This window comes from Erpetoichthys calabaricus, chromosome 1, assembly GCF_900747795.2.
Source record: "Erpetoichthys calabaricus chromosome 1, fErpCal1.3, whole genome shotgun sequence".
NCBI classification, from domain to species: domain Eukaryota; kingdom Metazoa; phylum Chordata; class Cladistia; order Polypteriformes; family Polypteridae; genus Erpetoichthys; species Erpetoichthys calabaricus.
Window position 1 is genome coordinate 351,353,056 of NC_041394.2, and position 24,291 is coordinate 351,377,346.

Here is a 24,291-nt window from a genome sequence, read left to right on the forward strand (position 1 = left end):
CAGTTCCCAGTGTGTATACACATTGGTGTACATTAACAGGCGGATATCCATTTCTTTTTTTTCCCATGTGAGAGTTGTTAGAAATAATAATAAATGGTGTTCCCCATTTTTTTAGTTTGTTCCATTTTAAGATTCTGCATACCATTTTATTGTAATAGCAATCACTAAAGGAATTTATTTGTAACCTAAGGTAGTGGTCCATAGTGATTTTATGTTTGATCAGGTTCTGTAACATTGGGGAGGTATAGCAGCAAAAGAGACGAAAAATCCACCATCACGTTTAGGATTTATATGTGCTCCGAGTGTCCCTATGTTTGACAGTATTACTTGTTTGAGACAACAAAGCATTCCTTTAAGTAGTGCAATGACATAACAAAAAATTAAAAGTTTAAAAAATAAAAGAACGGGCAGTAACCAGTTTACTCTCTGGTCTTTTTTATTACCGTATATACTCACGTATAAGTCTGGTCTTGACACCCAAAAAATCGATCATAAAATCAGACTTTTATGCCCGTTCAAAAATGCGCCACTTAATTTTTTATTTATTTATTATTATTTTTTTTTACATCTTCTTGCCTCCTCTAATCTGTCATCAGTTTTTCCAGACAGATCGAATTTTGTTGCAGCAGCGCAGTTACCAATTTCTTTCACTAATTCAACGACATCTAATTTAAAACCAGCTAAATATTTTCCTCTGATGGAACACTCCATCGTAAATATGGATTGCTCTTACGATAAAGTTCTATGATGGTGTGAGATACAAAAAAACACAAAACAGTGCAGACGTTGCTTTGAAATAATTTGGGTATTACTGTGTGGTCACGTAGGCATGAGAGAGACCGGTTAGGAGCACACGCTGATACAGAGCATTGCCGCACCTCCATAGAAAATAAAGGCTGTGTGCTCCGTGGTTACTCTCTCAGGTGGGCGTTAGTGTATCATAATCTCTTGTACCAATAGTGTGAGTTTTCCGCATTCGACTTATACGACGATATTATAAAATACCAGAAATTATACGGTAAAATCAAGTCCCGACTTATCCACGGGAGGACTTACTCGTGAGTATATACGGTAATAACATTTTATTTACTCTTATTTGAAAGAAACATTTAGGATACATTCAGTTACAGGACTGAAAGCAACAACTGTAAAAAGAATTGTAAAGATGATTGCCTCATAAACATTCGATTTTTTTTACTAATTAGGGCTTAATTTTAAACGTTGCATTTTTTGTTATAAGCCATTACATTACTTAAAGGAGTGCCTTGTTGTCTCGAACAAGAAAAACTGAGACATATCTAGAACTGTCAAACACAGAGCTGCCAACTCTTTCTCTGGAAATAAAGACATTTGGGTCAAAAAATGAGGACTTCTAAGGAGGCCTTTCCCAATGATGTCATAATACGTCTTTATACTGTTTTATGGGTTTTTAAAATGATATAAACCTTTAGAAGCCGTTTATCATTTGTTATGGGTGGCTGGGGCCCTTGCCCTGCCGGGACGCCTTTGCCTTGGAAGGACTGGTGGAGCAAATGTGAACAGAGCATCACCTCCCCCGGAACACTAGATGTCAGCCCCTCTGGATGGTAGCGATACCTTGAACTCCCATTGTGCTTCATGGGAATTGGAGTTTGTTACAGCCCTGTTGGGAGCTGGGGGAGCCGCCAGAATGTGCTGCAACTGTCCCTGAGCCCATGTGGGCGGTTCTTCTGCCACATCCGGAAGTGGGTCATTGAGTACCTGGAGCACTTCCGGGTGCCTTATTTAAGGGGCCAGCTCACAGTGATTGGTGAGCTAGAGAATCCATGCTGTGAAATTGCTAGTGAAATTGAATCTTGTGAGCATCAGCCCCATAACTGAGTCTGTTTTGGCCTTTTGAAAACATTGATATTTGCTGTTCATGTAGTCTGTGAGCTTGCACTTTCTTTTCAGCATAATGGGTATTCCTGAATTTATGGAAATGAAAGAATTATGAAAATATTATTAAATTACTTGAAGTGACTTATTACTTGATCATTGGATAACTAAAATGATTTTGCATTTAAATGACAGAATTTTTTTTTTCTTTTAGTTAACTGAAACTTTGAGTCATCTCTCTATTATAATAAAACAATCTTGGAAAGAGAGACGAGACGTGACTTTCTCAGAGAGACAGTTTCACGTCCCGCGAGTCAAGACTTTGTGTCAAGAGATTTAACCACGCCGGGGACTGGAAATAAAAGAAAGAGTAGATGACAAAGTAGAACATCATAAAGAATTCAAAAACGTTGGCACGGTACACAGGCAGAGCAAGTTAGAGATAATGGAAGTACGAAAATTAAAAAAGTCTCAAAAAAAAAAAATGATAGTAAAGATCGCATTAGCGCTAACAAAAGGAAATTATTACTCTGTGAAATAACGGAACAGCGAAAAGAGATCAAATATATTGTTCGGATTTAAACTTTTAAGTCGGAGACTTGTAGATTGTCTTAATTCATGTTGCCATCAGGGAAAAGTAGTGTGTGTTCCCAATGAAGAGGTGTATCTGTGAGAATTAAAAGATTTGTTGTTTGGTAAAAGTGAAATCCCGCGAGAGAAAATTACAAGTTCCGCGAGACGAGACTTTATGCAATGAGGTTTGGAAAAGTCCCGTCCACATCTAAAACATTTACAACCACGCACACGGTTTAATCATTTCTAATTTGTGTGATTGCTGTTGTCAGACACAGTTCGTTTAGAGAGAGAGAAATGATATTCACTCATGGGCAATTATACGTTGCATTGTCACGATGTAATTCCTAACACGGAATCAAAATTCAATGCGATATTGATGAAAGGTAAAAGCGGAAAAAGAGATTGAATATATGGACATAGGTGATATGACAGAAGTATGTAGGTATTGTTTGGCTTTAATTTAAGTCGGAGACTTGTAGATCGTCTAATTCATGTTGCCATCAGGGAAAAGTAGTGTTTCTTCCCAATGAAGAGGCCTATCTGCAAGAATTAAAAATTTTGTTGTTTGGTGAAAGTGAAATCCACATACGCGAGCAGGGGGCGAAGCCCCCTAGTTCATTTATAATTATAAATCCATTTTGGAACAACGGGTGGTAATAACAGTATTTTCTATTAAAATTTTACAAAGCAGTACTTACTTGCACTTAAATATAACGGACTGTACCTGGATGTATGAAATTTCTTGTTTAGCCAAGCTACTGAAAAAAGAATCGAAAATAAGATCTTGCATAGAAAACGTGAAACCAACACGAACGGAGATAAAATCATTGACCATAAAAATATAATGCGTACATTCAGAGACTACTATAAATCCTTATATTCTACTGAGTTTAAAGAAGACCACACACAATCTAATGCATTTCTAGATACATCACAGATACCACAAATAGATACTTTTAGTACAGAGGAACTGGATAAACCTTTGGCGCTGTCAGAATTACTAGATGCTATAAAGTTACTTCAAAGCGGGAAAGCAGCAGGCCCTGATTGCTACCCTGTAGAAATTTATAAGAAATTCTCCACTCAGCTAGCTCCCCTCTTATTAGCAACAGTTACAGAAGCTACAGTGCATCCAGAAAGTATTCACAGCGCATCACTTTTTCCACATTTTGTTATGTTACAGCCTTATTCCAAAATGGATTAAATTCATTTTTTTCCTCAGAATTCTACACACAACACCCCATAATGACAACATGAAAAAAGTTTACTTGAGGTTTTTGCAAATGTATTAAAAATAAAAAAACTGAGAAATCACATGTACATAAGTATTCACAGCCTTTGCCATGAAGTTCAAAATTGAGCTCATGTGCATCCCGTTTCCCCTGATCATCCTTGAGATGTTTCTGCAGCTTAATTGGAGTCCACCTGTGGTAAATTCAGTTGATTGGACATGACTTGGAAAGGCACACACCTGTCTATATAAGGTCCCACAGTTGACAGTTCATGTATGAGCACAAATCAAGCATGAAGACAAAGGAATTGTCTGTAGATCTCTGAGACAGGATTGTCTCAAGGCATAAATCTAGGGAAGGTTTCACAAATGAGCAATCTGAACATCCACACTAGAATTCACACTGGAGAGAAGCCATATTGCTGTAATGAATGTGGTAAACAGTTTTCAGAAATGAGCATTCTTCAGAGACACAATAGATTTCATATGGGAGAGAAGCCATATTGCTGTAATGAATGTGGTAAACAGTTTTCAGAAATGAGCATTCTTCAGAGACACAATAGAATTCACACGGGAGAGAAGCCATATTGCTGTACTGAATGTGGTAAATAAACAGTTCTCATGTATAAGCAATCTTCAGAGACACACTAGAGTTCACAACAGAATAAAAAGGGTAGCAGTTCAAAAATCATTCCAGAAAAACAAGCATACTTCAGGACTCGAGGGTGAGGTTCACTCCTGTCTTGAAAAGTAAGCAAACTAAACTATTGTTGACACATTAATCTCTGAGAGAATCCATATTGCTGTTTGGAATGTGGCAAACAAATCTGTCAGAGGAGTTCTCTTCAGAGATGCACCGGAATTCACACCGGAGAGAAGTACAACTGAACTGTCCTGACCAAAGAGTGAGGTTCACTCCTGCCTGGACAGTAAGCACATGTAACTGACTGGAATTCATCCTAAGTGGTGGTGTGTCAAAAACAAGTCAACATGAAGGAGAATCAGAAGTTTATATCCTTTTTCCTTTTCCAGAAACAAAATAAAGAACATGGCGTCATACAAACCGCTTCTCACCAAAGCCTCTACAGCCGCCACCATGCGTCTAGCTCTGTTTTCATAACATACATATTACATATAGAACTATTTACAATATATTATACACATTTCATCAGAAAAGAACTCTTTACAATATTCATAACCTCAAATAATAAATCATAGAAAATTATATATTATTATATAGTTGAACTATTTTTATATAAGAAAAAATAAAATAACCCACCTTTCCAAAAAAAAAAAAAACAGGGTGCCATACAAACCGCTTCTCGCCAATGTTTATTAAATGATAAATCAGTTATTAATAATTACAAACACAAACTATTAACACAAAATAAATAAAATGTAGTTTTGTTTGTTTGTTTGCTTTTGATAATAAAACATACAAAACTGTATATAAGAACTCAGTCGGGGGGGGCACATTTGTTATTTAACACTTGAAAATTATCAAATAATATTCATGTCAAATCAATAGAATAAAATTAGAAAAGAATTGGAGAGAGCAGACTTACCTGTACAGCATCCACCATCACCTGAGGGTCCCTGAAGTCTGTGGGGAGTCACATTAATTAGCATTTGTACTACAAAATACCATTGGTATGAAACTAAGGACACACAAACAATTGCTTTTGGGGAAATTCATAACTTAAAGCTACAAACAAACAAATTAAAAATCAGAATACATTTTGCTACACATACACGCACCAAGAAAATTTGGAGGAATTAATCTCGAGAAGCCATATTGCTGTACTGGATATGGCCGACGAGTCTCACAAAACAGAATCTTCAGGGCCACAAAAGAATTCAGACTGGGTGCCACCTCCAGAAGTGGGCTTAGTTGGAGAAGATCTACACCGGGGGCATCAACCCTTTTGTCTTGGCGTACCACCCCAAAGAATTTAAATGTTCTGAAGTTCCCGCATTTTATTTTGGTGTTAAATTGTTAATTCCTGAACTGTTATTATGTAAAAGTAACAGTGAAATTTTTTTTCCCACCCAGAATAATATTCTTTCAGAGAGCTTTCATAAGGTACTAGCAGTGGTAACCTGTCAAAGGCGTGTTTTAGAATGAATTTCAAACGGATTTGATATGTTATGACTGATAGGCACTGATAGAGTGTGACCAGGAGGAGGTCACTTCACCTGCTTATGGTAATAGTGAAAAAAACAAAAGAAATGTAATCAATTGTGTCTCACATGTCGTAAGTCGCCTCGGCAACAGTCACATAATAATAATAATTACAATAAAGTTTAGTAAAATAATGCCCTCGGCCAAAAGGGGTTTCCTGTTCCTTAGAGACTTTGAATTCTGCTCTGTTAATTTACTTACACTGTGCTTTCTTGTTTGTTGTTGTTGTAAATTGTTTGTTGCTTTGAATAAATTACAAAATCCTCAAATTCACCTGTCTGTCATCTCCAGTCATCTGACGGTGACTCCTGCACTCGGCTTTGTTGGCCAAACCCTGTGACTTAGTACATTTATCAGAGGTCCATGAAACCCCTCTTTTACATGGTCTATCGAGTTGGAAGCTAAACAGACTGACTGAAACCAAAATGGCCAAGGCAGTGTGTGCGGAGGAGCCTGACCTCATCTCTAGTGCACTGGACTTTGATGTAGAAGAGAACATCTGAGCTGATATCTCCACATTCAACCAAACACCAACTCACACACTGCAGACAACCCATCTGTGGGCATCAGTACGGCCTTTCAGACAACGGGCTCAGTGCACTAAGCTTGAAGCGCTCAGCCGAGGCTGCTGAGAGACGAAGATTGCATCTCACCATTCATACTAGGATGTGAGATACTGTCCTTACAGAAGTGATGTGCCCTCCATCGTGAGCTCCAAGGAAAGTGCTTGTAGCAAACTGAGAAGTGCAGTTAAGTAACCGATCAGTTAAATCAGCAGCAACACATTCAGTGGATGTAAAGCTTTAATCCGACTCTCTGTTTTTTTCCCCATCGAGAAAAGTGAGGAAAAGAAATGCGCTGAACTGGAGGAGGTTAGGAATGTAGTGAATTTCATTTAATTAACGTTTCCCAGCACTGGTCGCTTATGAACATTTGTTTTTGTATCTGGGATATCATCTCTGGAATGAATTGTGGAAATAAACTGCCTAAGCAACTGGCTGAATTAATAGTCAGAAACGCAATAATGTCTTATTTTTCTTCTTTATATCGTTTTAAAGACAAAATTATTGACCTAACCAATCAAAGTGCTGACTAATTTGCATTGTTATGTGGCTCAAAATTAAAGTACATAAAAATCCTACTTTGAGCCATTGACTGATTAGTGTTTCACTGTTTGTTCATTTGTTTCTGTTACACAAAACTGTTCAATAAACAAACTAAAATGGAGGTAAAATTCCATTGCAACAAACTCCCAGGGACCTAAAACATATTTTGTTGTAATGAGATTCTGTATTTATTACTATAGTGCTTTCTTTCACTTGCATCCAGGCGTTTGCAATCATTTCAGTAGCTTCTTTCGCGTTAATTTTAATCTCCTCCTGCCAACAAGTTATGCTGATGATAATTTTTCTCGGCATTTCCTTGCCATAATACACTTTCAGGGTGCGAATGATGTCCAAATCCAATGGCTGAAGCACTGCTGTGCAATTGGGTGGGAGGAATTCAACGTGAACATTATCTAAATGTGGAAGCATGTTCTGGGCAGCACAGTTATCAATCAGAAGACAAATCATCCTTCTTCATATTGTGAGGTTTCTGAACACTTTTGGGATCCCCCCACTCCCCACCCAACGGCAACAACACGCTGAATTCCGTCCCAAAGCACAATGGCAGCGTCTATTGAAGATTGTTTCTCCGTTGCTGGGGCAGGTCAACAGCAGGCTCACAGCACTTTATTCAGCTTGAAACAGGAACGGCACACTTATTTATTGTAGCGTGATCTGCCACTCTCCTATACACAGACACAGCGGTCAGGCAGGATCGTGGCCAGGTCAGTGATCAAGTAATCCTGTTATCTCCATTTACAATGTACCTGCTCCTAACCTTGCATCACCCATCGAGATCTTTTCTGTTTACTTTCGCGGAGAGACGCAGCATAGTTGTGACCCTGATGTTGCCCCGTACTGACGCGGAGATCGCACTTCGGGACACTCTTTGGCGTGCTGTCTAGTTGGGGGAGGTCCCAAGAGAGTTTACAAACCTCACATTTTCGTGAATGAGTGCCGCATTAATAGAAATGTTTCTCGAACGAGCATCACTGAACCACATAACCGCTTTTTCGACGTCTTCAAATGCAGCAGTTCACATACGTTTGCAACCTGAGATTTTTTTCTTTTTTTGTTCTGTTTTTCAAGAAAGTTGATGATGGCGAAATTCTGAATTCACTGGTAACATTGTTTTTCTTTTTGCCGCAATCGAATGCTGCAAAAGTGTAAAGTTTTTTTTCTATTATGAACTGTTATGTTTTTTTGTTGTCTGCCGTTTCTATAGGAGGGTGACAATGAGTTAAATTCCAATAGATGTTTTTCAAATGTTGACGAGCAATAAGCAAAAGGTATCACTGAAAACCGCAGGAAACAAAAAAAGGCAAATAAAAACAACAGTACGAGGAAAGTTGGAAGAAAGTAAAAAAATGACAATGTGTTTGGGGATCGTTATGCACAACTGAGCTGCGATCACAGAACTACCTGCTCTGTGGACGATTTATTCAGGCATTTCAAGGTCTTTTGTGCACTTCGTTGTAATGAAATATCTGCTGAATGTACTTCATAGTAACGAGTTTTCTATAGACTAGTGTCATATGGGGAAACTGTTGGGACCATAAAATACTTTCTTGTAAAGATATTCATTGTAACGGAATTTTACCTGTAATCTATATATATATATATATATATATATATATAAAGGTGAGTTGGGATCCGTGTGGCTGTGTTTGTGTGTTTGTGGAGGGACGGAGAGTTAAGGCGGGTATTGGAGTCACGTGATCATCTCCCCTCCAATTCACCTCATTTCATTAAATTCATTTCGCTCCGAGCTGAGCTCCACAACTGACACTGTTAATCCTTTCTCCTTTACTGATTTACTGTTTAGTAGACGCGGTACTTACTAATTAGTATTTTTTCCTTTAGTGTTTCTTAGTATTTAGTAGACGCAGTGTGCCGGTGTTCCCGGCGGTGTTGTGGTTTAGTGTTACTTTCTACTTCGTTTTTGTACTTTAGTGTTTAATAATAAATAATAATAATTCATTACATTTATATAGCGATTTTCTCAGTACTCAAAGCGCTAAAATAGTGAGTGATACTTAGCTGATAGCAGTGTAGAAGCAGCACAGCAGAACGGAGCCGGTAGGACAGGCGGGTGTGGTAGCGTAGGTGAGCGGCGATAGCAAGCCGCAGAAAGCAAAGCAGGAGGAGGAAGCAGGATTTGGATGTTCCAATACACAGCCATAAACAGTAACTCTTGGCAATTTCAGGCATGATCGCCCCAGAGCCATAAGCAATAAGCCAGGTTAGTATGAACATCAGATCAGTTCCCGGTCGTAGAGTACTGTAAGATGAAATGGGAGCAGATCAGCATAGCGAATATAATCACTGAGACAGATCATCCCGAGGTCCTAGATCGCCAGGTACAAAGAAATGTTTGTAGGTCTTGTCCCGTGATCCACAGACTCCGCTGTTCCCAGTAAAGTGGAGTCCATAAAATCTGTAAATATTAAGCCAAATCCATGCAGTTCGAGTCAGCAGTATCCACGAACTATACGTACAATAAAGGAAATAAAACAAGCATAAGAAAGTGCAGAATTAAGGAGAATTTTGCGAAAAGTGTTGTTAACAGGGAGGAGTGGCAACAACAAATGTGCGCCAGCGTCCCCTCACCTGCTACAATAAAGCAGTTATAATAAAGAAGTTTAGTAGACTTTTACTTTATCTCATTTAGTGTTCTTCCCAGCGGTGTTGCCGTTTTTTAGTGTTAGTGTCTACTTAGTGTTTGTGTTTAGTGTTATGGAAGGAGTGATCATACCACTGTCAGATTTTGCAATGAATGAGTTGGTAAATAATGATTATTTATCAACAGATCACATGAGCAATTTCAACGAAATTTTAGCTGCACATACAATTTCCAACCTCAAAAGGTTTTGCTAATGTGCACTCCTGACATACCTATAATGCCCATTCCACAAAATGCAAAACATATTCAAATATTACCTTCTGCAGCTACTGAACGAGTGACTCACTGGGTGTGTACCTGTTATGATGGTGCTGTAATTCATGTCTATGACAGTTTAAACGCTGATAAAAAATTCAACCTCACCGAAGAGCAGCTTCGTTTCCTTCATGCTTTGTTTCCTTACAAACCTCCCATAGTTTATGAAGACGCACAGCAACAATTAAATCATCCAGATTCTGGTGTATTCTCAGTTGCATTTGCTGTGCGTATTTCTTTAGGTATTGACCCAAGTGATCAAGTTTTTACTATTTCTTCAATGCGAAATCACTTACAAATAATTTTTGTTACTCGACAATTGCTTCCATTCCCTGTCAAAAGTAGCCGACAGGCGACACCAGTTACAAGTATTCAGTGGGTTCAAAGACCTGTACGAAGTATGGCCACTAACACAGTCACTCATAAAAGGGGAGATGAGTCGGTGCAGGAAATGAGTATTGAAACTACCTTGGAAGACATGCAATCAACGAGGCGATTAAACGGATCTCAAGAGAGGTCTTCTAGGTTGGAAGAAAAGCGCTTGGCTGCCAAAACTATGTATATACATAAATATATCTATATATACACATCTATATAAATAAAAATGTAAATATTTGTTTGTTCAAAACCTTAAATCTCCGAAAGTTCTTCACCGATTGCTTTGAAATTTTGACACAACGTTGCATTCGAATACGCGCGTGTTTTTATATACATATTATATAGATGTCACACTTGTGACAGGTAAAAGTTTTTTTTTTTAAAACACAGCGCCATCTGTTGGACGTAAAAGCAACACACGCTATACTAAATATTTTACGATTCTATTTCAATGTTTCGATCAAATACATTTGTAAGTACTTGAATAAAGGCAGCGACATGGCAGTTTTTGGCATGCAACCAGAAAGAAGTGATAGGAATGTGGTCATACATATCGATGAAATCGCACAGTATTAGGCTGGACGATACATAAGCAGCAATGAAGCTGTATGGCGAATTCTTTCATTTCCCATACATGAACGAAGTCCAGATGTTGTTCACTTAGCAGTACATCTAGAAAATGGACAACACGTTTATTTCACAGCTGCAAATGTGCACCAAATAGCCCTGAATCCACCGGCTACAACGTTAACTGCTTTCTTTACGTTATGTCAAAATGACATGTTTGCGAAAACACTGCTGTATTCGGAAGTTCCTACGTATTACACATGGAATGCGAGTAGAAAATGATTTGAACAACGCAAACGAGAAGAGCGCGAGTCAACGGACAACCTGGCATATTCAAAGAAACTACGATAGGCAGACTGTACACCATGCATCCCAATCAAGATGAATGCTTCTTTGCTCACATGCTGTTGGTAAATGTGCCCGGTCCAACGTCTTTCCAGCAACTGAGAATTGTCAACGGTGTTACACATGCCACTTTCCGAAGTACATGTCAAGCTCTGAATTTAATGAAGAACGACCGACACTGGGATGTATACATTAATGACGCATGCAACATGTCACATCCAAATTCAAATTCGTGAATTGTTTGCAATCATATTGACCGCCTGCTCTCCTTCATCTCCAACACAGTTATGGGAGAAATATAAATCGCACATGGCTGAAGATATTTTCCTTTGAATACGCAAGTAAAATTCAAATATGAACATGGATTTCACAGCAGAAATCTACACCTAAGCGTTGATAATGATTGAAGATTTGTGCCTAAAAATCGCAAACAAAGTTCTCAATCAATTGGGAATGCCATCACCAAATCGATCTGCTGCTGCTTCGTTCGATGTAGAATTGCGTCGTGAACAAAATTACAACACAGGTGATCTTTTGTCGTATGTGCAATCAAATATTCCTAAGCTAACGCTTCAGCAAAAAGGCATTTACGATCAAATAATGCAAACTGTCAATAACGGGGTTGGAGAAATCTGGAAATTGGGAACGGAAAGGTGCCGGTTGATCTGACCTCAGGACGAATTTCATTGTCTCATAACTTCTGCAATTTAGTGACGTCAAAAGAAGAATTGGTTGAAAAAGTATTTCTCAATATTCAAACCATTTATAAGAATCACGATTGGCTGAGTGAACGAGCTATTCTTGCGGCCAAAAACAAAGACGTCTACAAAATTAACAATATTATTCAGTCTAACATTCTGCACAGACAATGGAACAACAAAAAATATTGTATACCCACAAGCATTGTGAAATTAAACATATTAGAAACGTGCGCTTTCTCTTTTCTTTCTTTTCCATTTAACCAGACTGAGCCACAGCAACGCGTGACCAGGTACAGCTATATATATATATATATATATATATATACACACACACACACATACACATCTATACTAGTAAAAGGCAAAGCCCTCACTGACTCACTCATCACTAACTCTCCAACTTCCCGTGTAGGTAGAAGGCTGAAATTTGGCAGGCTCATTCCTTACAGCTTACTTCAAAAGTTAAGTAAGTTTCATTTCGAAATTCTACATGTAATGGTCATAACGGTCGACAACATCCGCCATGTTAAATTTTCTTATTTATGTCCCCATCTTCACGAAATTTGGTAGGCGGCTTCCCTGCGCTAAATGAAACCGGATGTACGTACTTATTTCGGTGGTATGACACCACTGTCGGCCGCCATATTGAACTTTGCAACAGTCTTTGTTACTTAATGGGCCCATCTTCAGCGCTAACTGAATCCTACATATATACGTTCATAGCCTGCAGCTCGGTCCACACTCGGAATCCTCCAGGCGCTCCTGAGCATAATCTAATTTTGAAGGTTGGGGCACCAATAATGTTAATGAGAAACTTACAGCCACCGAAACTTTGTAATGGCACGAGACTTCAGGTCACATGCCTGCAAAAGAACCTAATTGAGGAAACTATTTTTACTGGCGGTGGCTCAGGGGAGAGAGTTTTTATTCCTCGCATCCCCGTTATACCCTCTGATCTCCCATTTCAATTCAAATGCCTACAATTTCCAGTAAGGCTCTGCTTCACGATGACAATAAGTCTCAGGGACAGACCCTACAAAAGGTTGGCATTGATTTGAGGCAAGATTGCTTTTCACATGGCCAACTATATGTTGCATGCTCAAGAGTAAGCTCAGCGCAGAGCTTGGTCATATTACAACCGGAGGGGCGATCTGACAACGTGATATACAAAGAGATCCTTAACAAATAATTATTGGTATATTTTCCTTCAGTTTATTATTTAAAATTTTAAAGCAGTACTTTGCCGCTGCGAAGCGCGGGTATTTTGCTAGTTTAATATACATAGGCAACTGATTATTACAACTGTTTTGTATTAGAAAATAATCACTGAGTTTTGTTTGCTTTACAGAATAATATTAATTGCTTGAAGGAAATATGACAAATTGCAATAAATACACAGTGACTTTCAATTACAAATTTGAACTAAGCGAATAATTGAAATCGTATTTTTTAATCAGTTTTCCTCATGCAAACACATAATTTGGAGCCATTACAAATGATGAAAATAATAAAAAAGTGTACAAAATACAGAGCCGTTTCTTGCTCTATGAAGACTCTACAGAAGCAGAGGGCCATCGAAGCCACTAAGGGCCCCCCCAAGCTGCAAGTTCATCCTCTGATGAGTCTGAACATTACCTGTCTGTTTGTAGCCAGCTCAGCCCCATCATGTGTTTAATGAAGCACTTATATGCTTAAAATTAAACATTTGATTTAAACAAAACTCAGCTGCAGTAGCAGGAAAGCTTTGGCTTGTGTTTTTGGGGTAATCAATTCAAAATCAATGATTATCACTAGGCAGTCGTGTCGCGCAATGAGTGACATCTACCGACAGGTATGATGGGAAGACTCACTGAGTGTCAGGAGGAAAATAACGGAGGGAAAGTCACATTGACACCTAAGATGGCATGAAAAACGGCTTATCAGAAAAAAACATGAAGGGGAAAAATGTGCACAGAATAAAGATAAAGCATTTGTTAACTATGATGCAATGAATCAGAGGTGGGAAGTAACAAAGTAGAACAACTTCATTACTGTGCTTAAGTAGAATTTTTCATGTAGGTTATCTGTATCTTGTGTGTTTTATTTGTTTGAGACTTTTTACTTGAACTCACTGCATTTCAAAGGGAAAAATATGTGCTCCCAACAATAAAAATAAATAAATAAATAAAACATCCGTAACTTACTTTATTGTCAACAATTTTCTGTGTCCGAAAAATAGGGCAATATAGGTCAGATAATTGTAATAAATTTTCATCCTCATGTATATGCGAAATGGATGTATTATCCCATAATATTTATTTGCACATTATATGTCTTTGATTTCTGCATATATAAAACATTAAGCGCACGGGATAGAAGTGAAAGGAACTGCAAGTGTGGTGATTTAAACAGCGAGAATATCGTCAAACCAATGTGAAGCAACGCTGGGCTTATTAATGATATCGATGATACAAGGAGGTCAGAAAATACGCCCCTTACAAGTGGCTGGCACATAAACGAGCCTTGGTGAATGAGTCGCCTTTTGTTCCAGCCATAAAAACACGAGGTGATGGTATTTAAAGTTCACCTTCCGATCTTAAAGAAACACATAGAGGTAAGCGTGCGGCTATGAACTGTAAGAGAGGAACAACTAAAGGGCTTCTGGTTGTGCAGGTGTAGTTGGCATTCGCATTGGAGTGTCGATTAAAACACTTGGAAAGTAGATTTCACATCCAAAGTTTAATTTGCAGATTTAGACATACATACAAGTGTGTGTGGTCGACAATAAAAAGTTAAACTATTCTTAATTCTCAAATTACACATAAAGGAAAACAGATGTTGCCAAATCTTACACATATACTGATCACAAAGTTACAATACGCTGCTGTGGTATGGAGGAATATTTCAGACAAAATTACATAAATAAATGCACAAATAAATAAAAGTACTCTGAAATGTGAGCATAAATAAATGTGTCATGAAATGAGAGCCTAAATAAATAAATGTATCACGAAATATGGTTTTTGTTGCTTATTTATTTATTTCATTTTGTTCGTAACATTCCTCCAAACCATCATGAAATATGTCTTGAAATAAAACTGTCACTTTCACTCGTCAAAGTTGAGAGGGTGTGCTCTAACACACCCTCTAGTTATTGATTGGTAAATCGACTTCTGTAGGTTGGCTATGCCTAATTCATCATGGCTGTGTGTGAGATGGAAGTAAACGAGAAAATGCTTACTACTGCCGATGAAATGGATTCTGCCGATGATATCACATATTTCAGAGAGAGAACTGAAGACATATCGGAAGAGATTACAATGTTGACGGCCCTTTTTTTGACTGTTTTTGAAAATATCGAAGAACTGGTGGGACGGACTCGACTACACTCCAGTTCAGGTGATGCAGTTCCCTGCTCTGGACGTCCACCCTTTGACATTCCAGCCGAGTCGATAGAACACTTTCTGTTATGCGGTTTAAAAGTACGACAGATTGCAGATCTATATGATGTATCGGAGAAGACGATCACAAGGGGAATGAGCCAGTTTGATATACGGTAAGCTGCACTGGCTGTATTAGTTTAGATACTTTGACATGGAATGCTTAAAGCAGCGGCAACTAATATTTTGAACTGAATATTTGACCCTTGTTTTACGAGTATAAAGTCAGATGCATATTCGCAGCTACTTTTTCTAACAACTTTTACAGACCTGATCAGTGACAAACACGATACTTTCTTATCTACCACACTGATCTGTGATATTTAGCATGCAGGCAGAAGGCTTTAATCACTTTTGACCATCAGACGTTTAGTAGTTTTATGATAATGAGCACCCCGATTTAACACTAACGCAACTGCAATTTAACCGAAGTGTGCTTCTTGTCAGAAAACTGTCACAAGTTAGATGGCCCAATGCGATTTAAGCAGTTTGAGCCACGTTTTACAGATAATTTAACTAGTTTACCCACATTGAACTAAGCAAAACCTAATTTACAGATAGGATGTCTTTTACTACAAAAATGGTAAACGTTATGTGGTCAAACCCTTTAACGTGTCTGCTCTCACAGATTAGAGCTGTATAGTTGTGTGAGTAGCCAGTCAAATAACTTAAGTCTCATATTTTTTTATTTTTCAGTGTTTCAGACTTTTATTCCCAAATCTCAGATGACGCGTTGGATGCCATTATCTCTAACATTCAAAGGCATCACCCAAACATGGGATACAAGATGATACATGGCCATCTGAAATCACAAGGAGTACGAGTCCCAGGTATGTTGTATTTATTATTCAGTAGCTGTTGTGGGTTTAAGATTTTGCCATCAGCAAACTAGATGTAGAATTTACCCCAAAAAATGTATTGTCTATATAGTTGCCAGGGTGCAAAAATCAGTGCGCGGAGTGGATCCAGAGGGGTTATGATGAGATCATTGAGACGGCGTCAGTATTCTGTTCCTGGACCCAATTGTCTGTGGCACATAGATGGCAACCACATGCTGATCAGGTAAGCTGCAGCGGTCATAAGTACACTTCAAATAGGGAAATATTAACCTTCCAGTTTTCTAAATCAGTTACCAATAGGCTTAAGTATAGTGATATGCTGTAACAAATCCAAATTTACAGTCAACATGCAGTTACTCTAGTTGATTTCATATCATTATATATTGTTTTTATCATGCTTAGTATACATATCAGTCTGCTGAATCTGCTAGTATTTATCCTGAAAATGTTTTCCTCGTCCAGGTGGTGGTCTGTGGTCCATGGGGGAATAGATGGTTTTAGTCGGCTTCTTTGTATACCTAACAGTGTCAGCTAATAACCGTGCTGACACAGTCCTGAGTAGTTTTCTTTCTGCTGTGGCACAACTTGGCTTACCATCTAGAGTTCGATCAGACAAGGGTGGAGAACTTGTTGATGTAGCAGAACTCATGGCTCAAAGAAGAGGAGTCAATAGGAATTCACACATCGCAGGAAGAAGCGTACACAACCAAAGGTGTATATATATAATTTTGGATATTCTGAATGATATTGTTATTGTGCTGTAAGGATAGCTTGAATAGTCCAAAGGTCTTCTACAGTTGCAGCTGGCCAGAGTTAAAGAACTGGAGCTCTTGTTCCAAATCTGTCGGCCTAAAAATGAGAGACTGCCTTCTACATCTTAAGTCTCTCATTTTATCCAATAACAGCACTCCACAGGATATTACAGAGAGTGCGTGGCTGCTTAAGTGGTCTAAATTTCATAAGTTTAGACTTTTAATTCAGACTATCTCAACAGTGTTTCTTTTTCACCCATCAGAATTGAGAGGATGTGGAGAGATGTGTATGAGCATGTACTTGACATTTTCTACTCCATATTTTTCACATTGGAAAGACAGCAACGTCTTGAGCCAGACAATGAGCTTCATTTGTTCTCACTGCACTGGAATTTCCTTCCATTAATACAAAGGAACCTTAACTCCTTCTAGAATGCCTGGAACCACCACGACCTGCGAAGTGAAGGAAACCAAACTCCTTTACAGCCAGCTATGGATGGGACGCATGGCACAAGATCTAGATGACTCCACAAAGGTACTGATTGTAGTTTGCAGTATACTGAAATTTTCTGTACAATAACACATTCATGGAATCTAACAAAAGAATCTGGATTCTAGGGGGGGAATGAAATTTGATATTGTTCCCATTTCTGGGGACAACTGTAACCAGGAGATATTGTCATGATCAGTTTTCAACAAACTTCAGAATAAAAACAATGACTAACTAGTTGGGAGTTTATACTTGTGGAAAAAATAGTAATACAAATACTGTATTTAACATCAGTGTTGTATATTTTCAGGTTGACATCAATTACGGAGTTGACTGGGTTGGACCTCATAGCCACCATGGCAGTGTGTCTGTGCCCTGTGATCTCACTGATACAGAAGCTGCCTCATTGCTTGCTCCAGCAGACAGCTGTGACGATGCAGTGGCCAATTATGTTGAAACTGTGCAACTTATTAGAAGCATATTCAACTGATTAAGGTGACAGTTTTTGGACTTTTCTTTTTTTTAAATACCCACAGACATGTGTTGTCCTTATTTCATGCGACTGAATTATCTGTTACCAACCATATATATTGTCCTAGCAAGAGAACAGAGACTGATTTGTGAAGAATAAGACACTGAGAAAAGACTGTGTCCAAAGAATACTTTATACTAATATTAAGCTTCAGTAGTAACAAGGAATTGCATAGTACAGCTAACCGTTCGAAAGTTACACAACTGTCCTGTAAATGAAAGACAAATCAAATGTGTGGATAAGAAGCATTTCAATGATCAGACAAGGCCAAAACCAGAATAAACACTGCTAACTGAAGCTTCACATGAAGTCGCAAAGTCTGAGGAGCTCTGGAGGTGTGCTGGTATCCTCAGTTTATCAAAACATGTGGCTGATGTTGTACAGGTACTAGTTGATAGCTCAACATTAAGCTCCTTTGGCAGGATCTCCCATCCCACCCAGAATTTAAGGAGTTCAGCCAACTCTCTTGATGTTGCTGCAAAATATGTGAAGTGTAAGAGATGATTTTTATCAGGAGGTATTGTCTTCCTTGACACAGAGCAAAATATATAAACATACCACTTTCAATTAACATTCTCAAGAAACCTGCAACCCGGCACTTGGTTTCCACACAGAACTCTTCATCATTGTCATCGCTACAAGCATCTGTCGGCCAGTTAATTCTCTCTAGAATCATCTTTAAAGAGAATATTCACACAAATGAAAATCACGAACTGCCAAGTTGAGTAATTCGCTTGTTGCCAGACCCAGTTAATATGCCTGTTCTGAAAGATTTAAATCATCCTGAAAAACGGCTATCTGAAAGAAGTTATAAATACAGTAGTGCAAAAACTACAACTTAAAGATGGGTTACCTCTGGTGTGTAGTCCATGTCTTTTGCCCTGAGGAACATCAGGGGAACAACATCTGCCCATAGAATACTTTCCTTAAGGCCACATCTGAACTGTTTTACCTGCCGTGTGGTCCTTCTAACAACTTGCAAAAGCAACTTTAATAAAATGTATGAAATCAATAGTAGATTTTATGCAACATTAAAAAGTGGATTGATGTGGAGAGAGGAAAAGTGATGGGTCACTCGAGGGAGCATCATAAATTCACAATAATGAGAAGGAGTTTGCTGAGCTAACACTCTCTAGAGAGCAGAAAATGTATTATGTTTTTGACTTTTATAAGTAAAAGTCGTGTTGCTATGAATCACAAATTGACTATGTAACATACTGTATACATCAACTTAAAACATGATTTCAACCATATATATGTTTTTAAACTTACAGCATGGAGCAACATTGTATTATGTAGCCACCTCCTGTTAGTTGTGGATACAGCTGGCAGATCCCACGACAGAGCAAGGTGTGATATTTTATCCTCCTGGTCTGCTTGAAGTGCTGTATCTCCTTGCAGCTAGATAATAAAAAAAAAAATACAGGGAATAGTTATTGGTGATATAATGTAATATTTAGTTATTCAAATAAACAGAAAAAGAAAACAAACTTAATTTATCAATGCTTTTGAGTAAATGCAAAAATAAATGTTTGAGTTTTAGCACATACTAGTTGTATTGTGGCTCTGTAGTCCAGGTCTGCACAATCGTCAGTAATAATAACATGTATGATAGCAGGACTCAGTCCAACAAGACAAAGCCTATCCTGCAAGAAAGAGGGCCCCAAAATTCTTGCAGCTGCTCTCAACGAGACACTCAGAAATGTTTGGGATCAGGTGGTCAGGTTCTCCTTCAAACAACAATGGCCGTGCTACATTTCCTAATAAAGAACAAGCACAGCAGTTTAAATATTTTCCGACTTTGATGCCCAGAAATGTAGGTTTGAACTGCTTAGATAGATAGATAGATAGATAGATAGATAGATAGATAGATAGATAGATAGATACTTTATTAATACCAATGGGAAATTCACAAGTAATCCGTTTGCAGTTGACGTGGAAAGCGCAGCAACTAACCTCCAAATGGAGCTGATCGAACTCCAGTGTAGTGACACACTGAAGTCAAAGTACGACGCTGTGGGTGCTGCAGTTTCCATGTTACATCCCTGACACAATGCCAAGGCTCCGTACCCGAGCTGCTCAAATGCTCTCTATGTTCGGCAGCACATATCTGTGTGAGCAACATCACACAGGAGTCGTCTCACTGATGAACACCTTCACTCAATCCTGAGGATTTCCTCAGCTCAGACCATGACCCCAAAGAGGCATAAGATTTTTGTTTTTATTTTATTTAAGAAATGAATGATTGGCTCCAGCAGACCCCCGTGACCCTGTGTTTGGATTCAGCGGGTTGGAAAATGGATGGATGGATGGATGCCACAGATGTGTCTTTTATTTGACATTTGATTTCACATGTGTTTATAGTATTAAGCTTTGCTTGTTCCAGATTCAGTGTTTAAGCAAAACTTAAGTTTGTTTCCATATGAAAAGGTTCATCGTTACATCTGATGAGAAGGAAAAACTTCCTCAATTGTAGACATTTTTTTCAATAAATATCAAGGTTGGCCCGCGACTTTGTCCAAGTTTTTAATTATGGTCCACTGTGTTTTTAAGTTTGACACCCCTGTAATAAGCCATTAAATATTTTGAATAGGTCAAGCCTCTTAAATGAACAGACTTCATTTCTTCCATTCTTATTGGGATAGCTTAACTGTCATAACTGTGTAACAAACTGTTTTATACATGTGGTAAATTCACTTCTAACAAAATAAAAATAATTTGACTCTTTTCAATGTAGTTTTATTTACATTAATATATATTCTTTTATATTTTTCAACTGAAGCAGTTTTTCTCAGTAAATCTTGGATAAATATTAATAGAAATTTTTTCATAGCCTGCTAGTGAAATTGAATCTTGTGAGCATCAGCCCCTTAATTGAGTCTGTTATGGCCTTTTGAAAACATTGATATTTGCTGTTCATGTGCTCTGTGAACTTGCACTTTCTTTTCAGCATGATGGGTATTCCTGAATTTATGGAAAGGAAAGAATTATGAAAATATTATTAAATTACTTGAAGAAGTGACTTATTACTTGATCATCGGATAACTAAAATGATTTTGCATTTAAATGACAGAATCTTTCTTTTTCTTTTAATTAACTGAAACTTTGACTCATCTCTGTATTATAATTAAAAAATCTTAGGAAGAGAGACGAGACGTGACTTTCTCAGAGAGACCCTTTTACATTCCACGAGACGAGACTTTGTGCCAAGAGATTTAACACTGCGGGGGCCGGAAATAAAAGACAAAGAGTAGGTGACAAAGTAGGGCGAGGTAAAGAATTCAAAAATGTTGGCGCGGTACACATGCAGAGCAGGTTAGAGATAATGGAAGTATGAAAATTCAAAAGTCTCAAAAAAAATGATAGCAAAGATCACATTAGCAATAACAAACAGAAAGTATTACTCTGTGAAATAACAGAACAGCAAAAAGAGATCGAATATATTGTTCAGATTTAAACTTTTAAGTCAGATACTTGTAGATTGTCTAATTCGTGTTGCCAAAAGTAGTGTTTCTTCCCAATGAAGAGGCGTATCTGCGAGAAATAAAAGATTTGTTGTTTGGTGAAAGTGAAATCCCGTGAGAGAAAATTTCAAGCCCCTCAAGACAAGAGCTTATGCAAAGAAATTTGTAAAAGTCCTGAACAAATCTAAAACATTTACAACCACGCACATGGTTCAATCATTTCTCATTTGTGTGAATGCTATTGTCAGACGCAGTTCGTTTAGAGAGAAAGAAACGATATTCACTCACGGGCAGTTATACGTTGCGTTGTCACGATGTAATTCCAAACACGGAATAAAAATTCAATGCGATATTGACGAAAAGATAAAAGTGAAAAGAGATCAAATATATGGACACTAGCCAACCTGCGGCATAGCATATGCCGCATAATTATGTATTGATTGGTGAACACTACCTGAACGACAGAGTTGTCCAAATGGGGTGGGTTTGAGGATACCACTGTGAGTGAATGAAAAGATGGACCTCTGGAGAGAGCAACATACAATTGTCCGTGACTGAAAGCAGGATCGTCTGTGATGATGGAGGCCACGCTGGTGAAAGTTACTTTGTTGGCAGGGATAAGTGTCAGCACTTGTTTATTAAGGTGTAGCGAGTCTTCGTTGTTGACGCTTAATATAGCTTGCGTACTGAGTTGTTCCGGAGTCACAGTTGAGAAATACTTTTTTAATGTCTTTTAAGCACAGGGAAAAAAATGAACTTGTAAAACATCCGTAATGTAATAAGCCACCAAGAAAAGTAACATTGCAATAATGCACGCTACGATCCGATCGCTGTAAACAGAAGTGAAAACAAAATCGAGCCCGGTTTATCCTTTAACTGCCTTGTAGCGCAGTGGTAGTGTTGCTGCTTTTCAGTAAGGAGACTGTGGAAGATTTTGGGTTCGCCTCCCGGTTCCTCCTTGTGTGGACAGCGCTTTGAATACTGAAAACACCGGTATATCAATGTAATGAAGTATTATTATTCTTATGTGTCCAGCGCTCTCTCTCTCGCGCGCGCCTATATGTGTGTGTGTCGCTCGCTCGCTCGCTGCACATGTTCCTGCAGGCATACCAGTAAGTGAATGAAAAGATGGAACTCCGGAGAGAGCAACATACAACTGTCCATGACTGAAAACTGGTTTTGGCAGATACATGCATATCTTTTTGAAAGTTTGGCCCTATGCCTTATTAATTGTCATCGCAAAGGCAAATGTAACAGGAAATTGTCTTCGTGTAAAAGTAAAAGGCAAATTATCCGCGACAAACAAACTGTTTTACACGTTGCATACCAACCCACGCCGCATAATCACACCGCTTTTTTAATGTTTTTTAAGCAGAAGGAAAAAAATTAACATTTGCAAAATCCGTAACGCTGCTTTCAGTAAGTACAATGCACACGCGTTTAATTTGTCAGCCACTTTTTGCCCTCCATCTTTTCTGGTTTGGGCTGCTTTTGCAGTGTTACCGCTTGTGCATATTAAATCTTGAAATCCTTCGAGTAACTAATTAACTAACTAACACCCACCCACACACACACACAGCTTATGTGATAAAAATGCACCCATTTCTTAATCATTTTGTTGCAGCCTATCAAAGACTTGCTGATCATGTTTTCTAGACTCAATATACATTGGCTTTTCACTCAGCGCAGGGGCGCGCATTCATCTCGGATTATTACATCCAGCTAATCTGCTACACGGCTGCGTTTGAAAAACCGACTTATCCCGGATGAGTTTCACCGGCATTAATGATTAGGAATCTGGTTGGAACAAAACCCTGCAGCCACAGGGGTTCACCAGGACCGAGTTTGGGAAACACTGCTGAACACAGATGAAACCGACTCAGGTGAGGAGTTGGGGTGGGCAAAGTAGTTGCAGCTATTGATTATTTAGTGTTGTTTGCCTGGGTGTCTGATCTGGTTGACGGGATCAGAAATAAAAGGAAAACAATGTGAAGGCAATGTCACAGGTGTTCCTGTAGTATAGCGGGTCTACAGCTCCCCTTCAAAAGGCCATTTTTAAATAAATAATCGCCGCGCTCACAGCATAGCGAGGGGTGTGGAAGTGTGGCTGAAACGGTTTCCGGGTGGAGTCATGCTGCGGGCGTTTCTCCCCTGTGCAGTGTGCGAGCGAGTGAGGAGAGAGAGAAAGCCGGTACGTTAGAGTGAGCGAGAGCAGGCTCGAAGGCAATGTGTTCCTGTGGTATAGAGGGTCCATAGCTCCCCTTCAAAAAGCCATTTTTAATCAGGCGACTGACAGTAGTGGAGTCAGGCACAGAGAAGGTCAGCTGCTGAGAGAGCGTCTCGACTGTTGCAGGGCCTGCATCGGTGAAGCAGGTGAGATGCCAAATAAAAAGAGGCACCGGGCTTATTGGTTTTTAAAGACTGCTTCCTTCATTGTGTTTTAACCTCAGTTTTAAAGGATTGTTTTAAGGATCCCATGGGATACCCCTCGCAAACTGTTTTACACGCTGCATACAGCGATTCACATCCGCGAGAAACATGCCTCTATGAACAGTCAACATGGCTCAGAGGTGCATGTGGACTCTAGCACAGACGAACATAAATGACGCTGTGTTTTCTGAGTCGTCACGTCCGAGTTGGTGGGCGTAGCTCTGCGAGTTGTCGTCGTATCCATTGGTCTTAGATTTGGTGGGCGTGGCTCCGTCCTGCGTGCTTCCATGGGTGTCTTGCTTGCGCTGGCGGCGGCTTAGTGAAATATATATATAGATAGGTGATATGACAGAAGTATGTAGATATTGTTTGGCTTTAAACTTTACAGGTGCTGGTCATAAAATTAGAATATCATGACAAAGTTGATTTATTTCAGTAATTCCATTCAAAAAGTGAAACTTGTATATTAGATTCATTCATTACA

At 38.7% G+C, this 24,291-nt stretch overlaps 1 long non-coding RNA gene and 1 pseudogene across 3 annotated transcripts in view; one reads left to right on the top strand and one right to left on the bottom strand.

Moving 5' to 3' along the window:
* LOC114668746 (zinc finger protein 208-like) overlaps positions 1-24,291 on the top strand; it is a 690,636-nt pseudogene that overhangs the window by 355,340 nt on the left and 311,005 nt on the right.
* LOC127527878 (uncharacterized) overlaps positions 1-24,291 on the bottom strand; it is a 438,124-nt gene that overhangs the window by 217,046 nt on the left and 196,787 nt on the right. For all 3 annotated transcript variants that reach the window (XR_007935049.1, XR_007935050.1, XR_007935051.1), the window contains exon 3: positions 5,230-5,362. This is a non-coding gene — a long non-coding RNA (uncharacterized LOC127527878). The remainder of the gene's footprint in view (positions 1-5,229; positions 5,363-24,291) is intronic.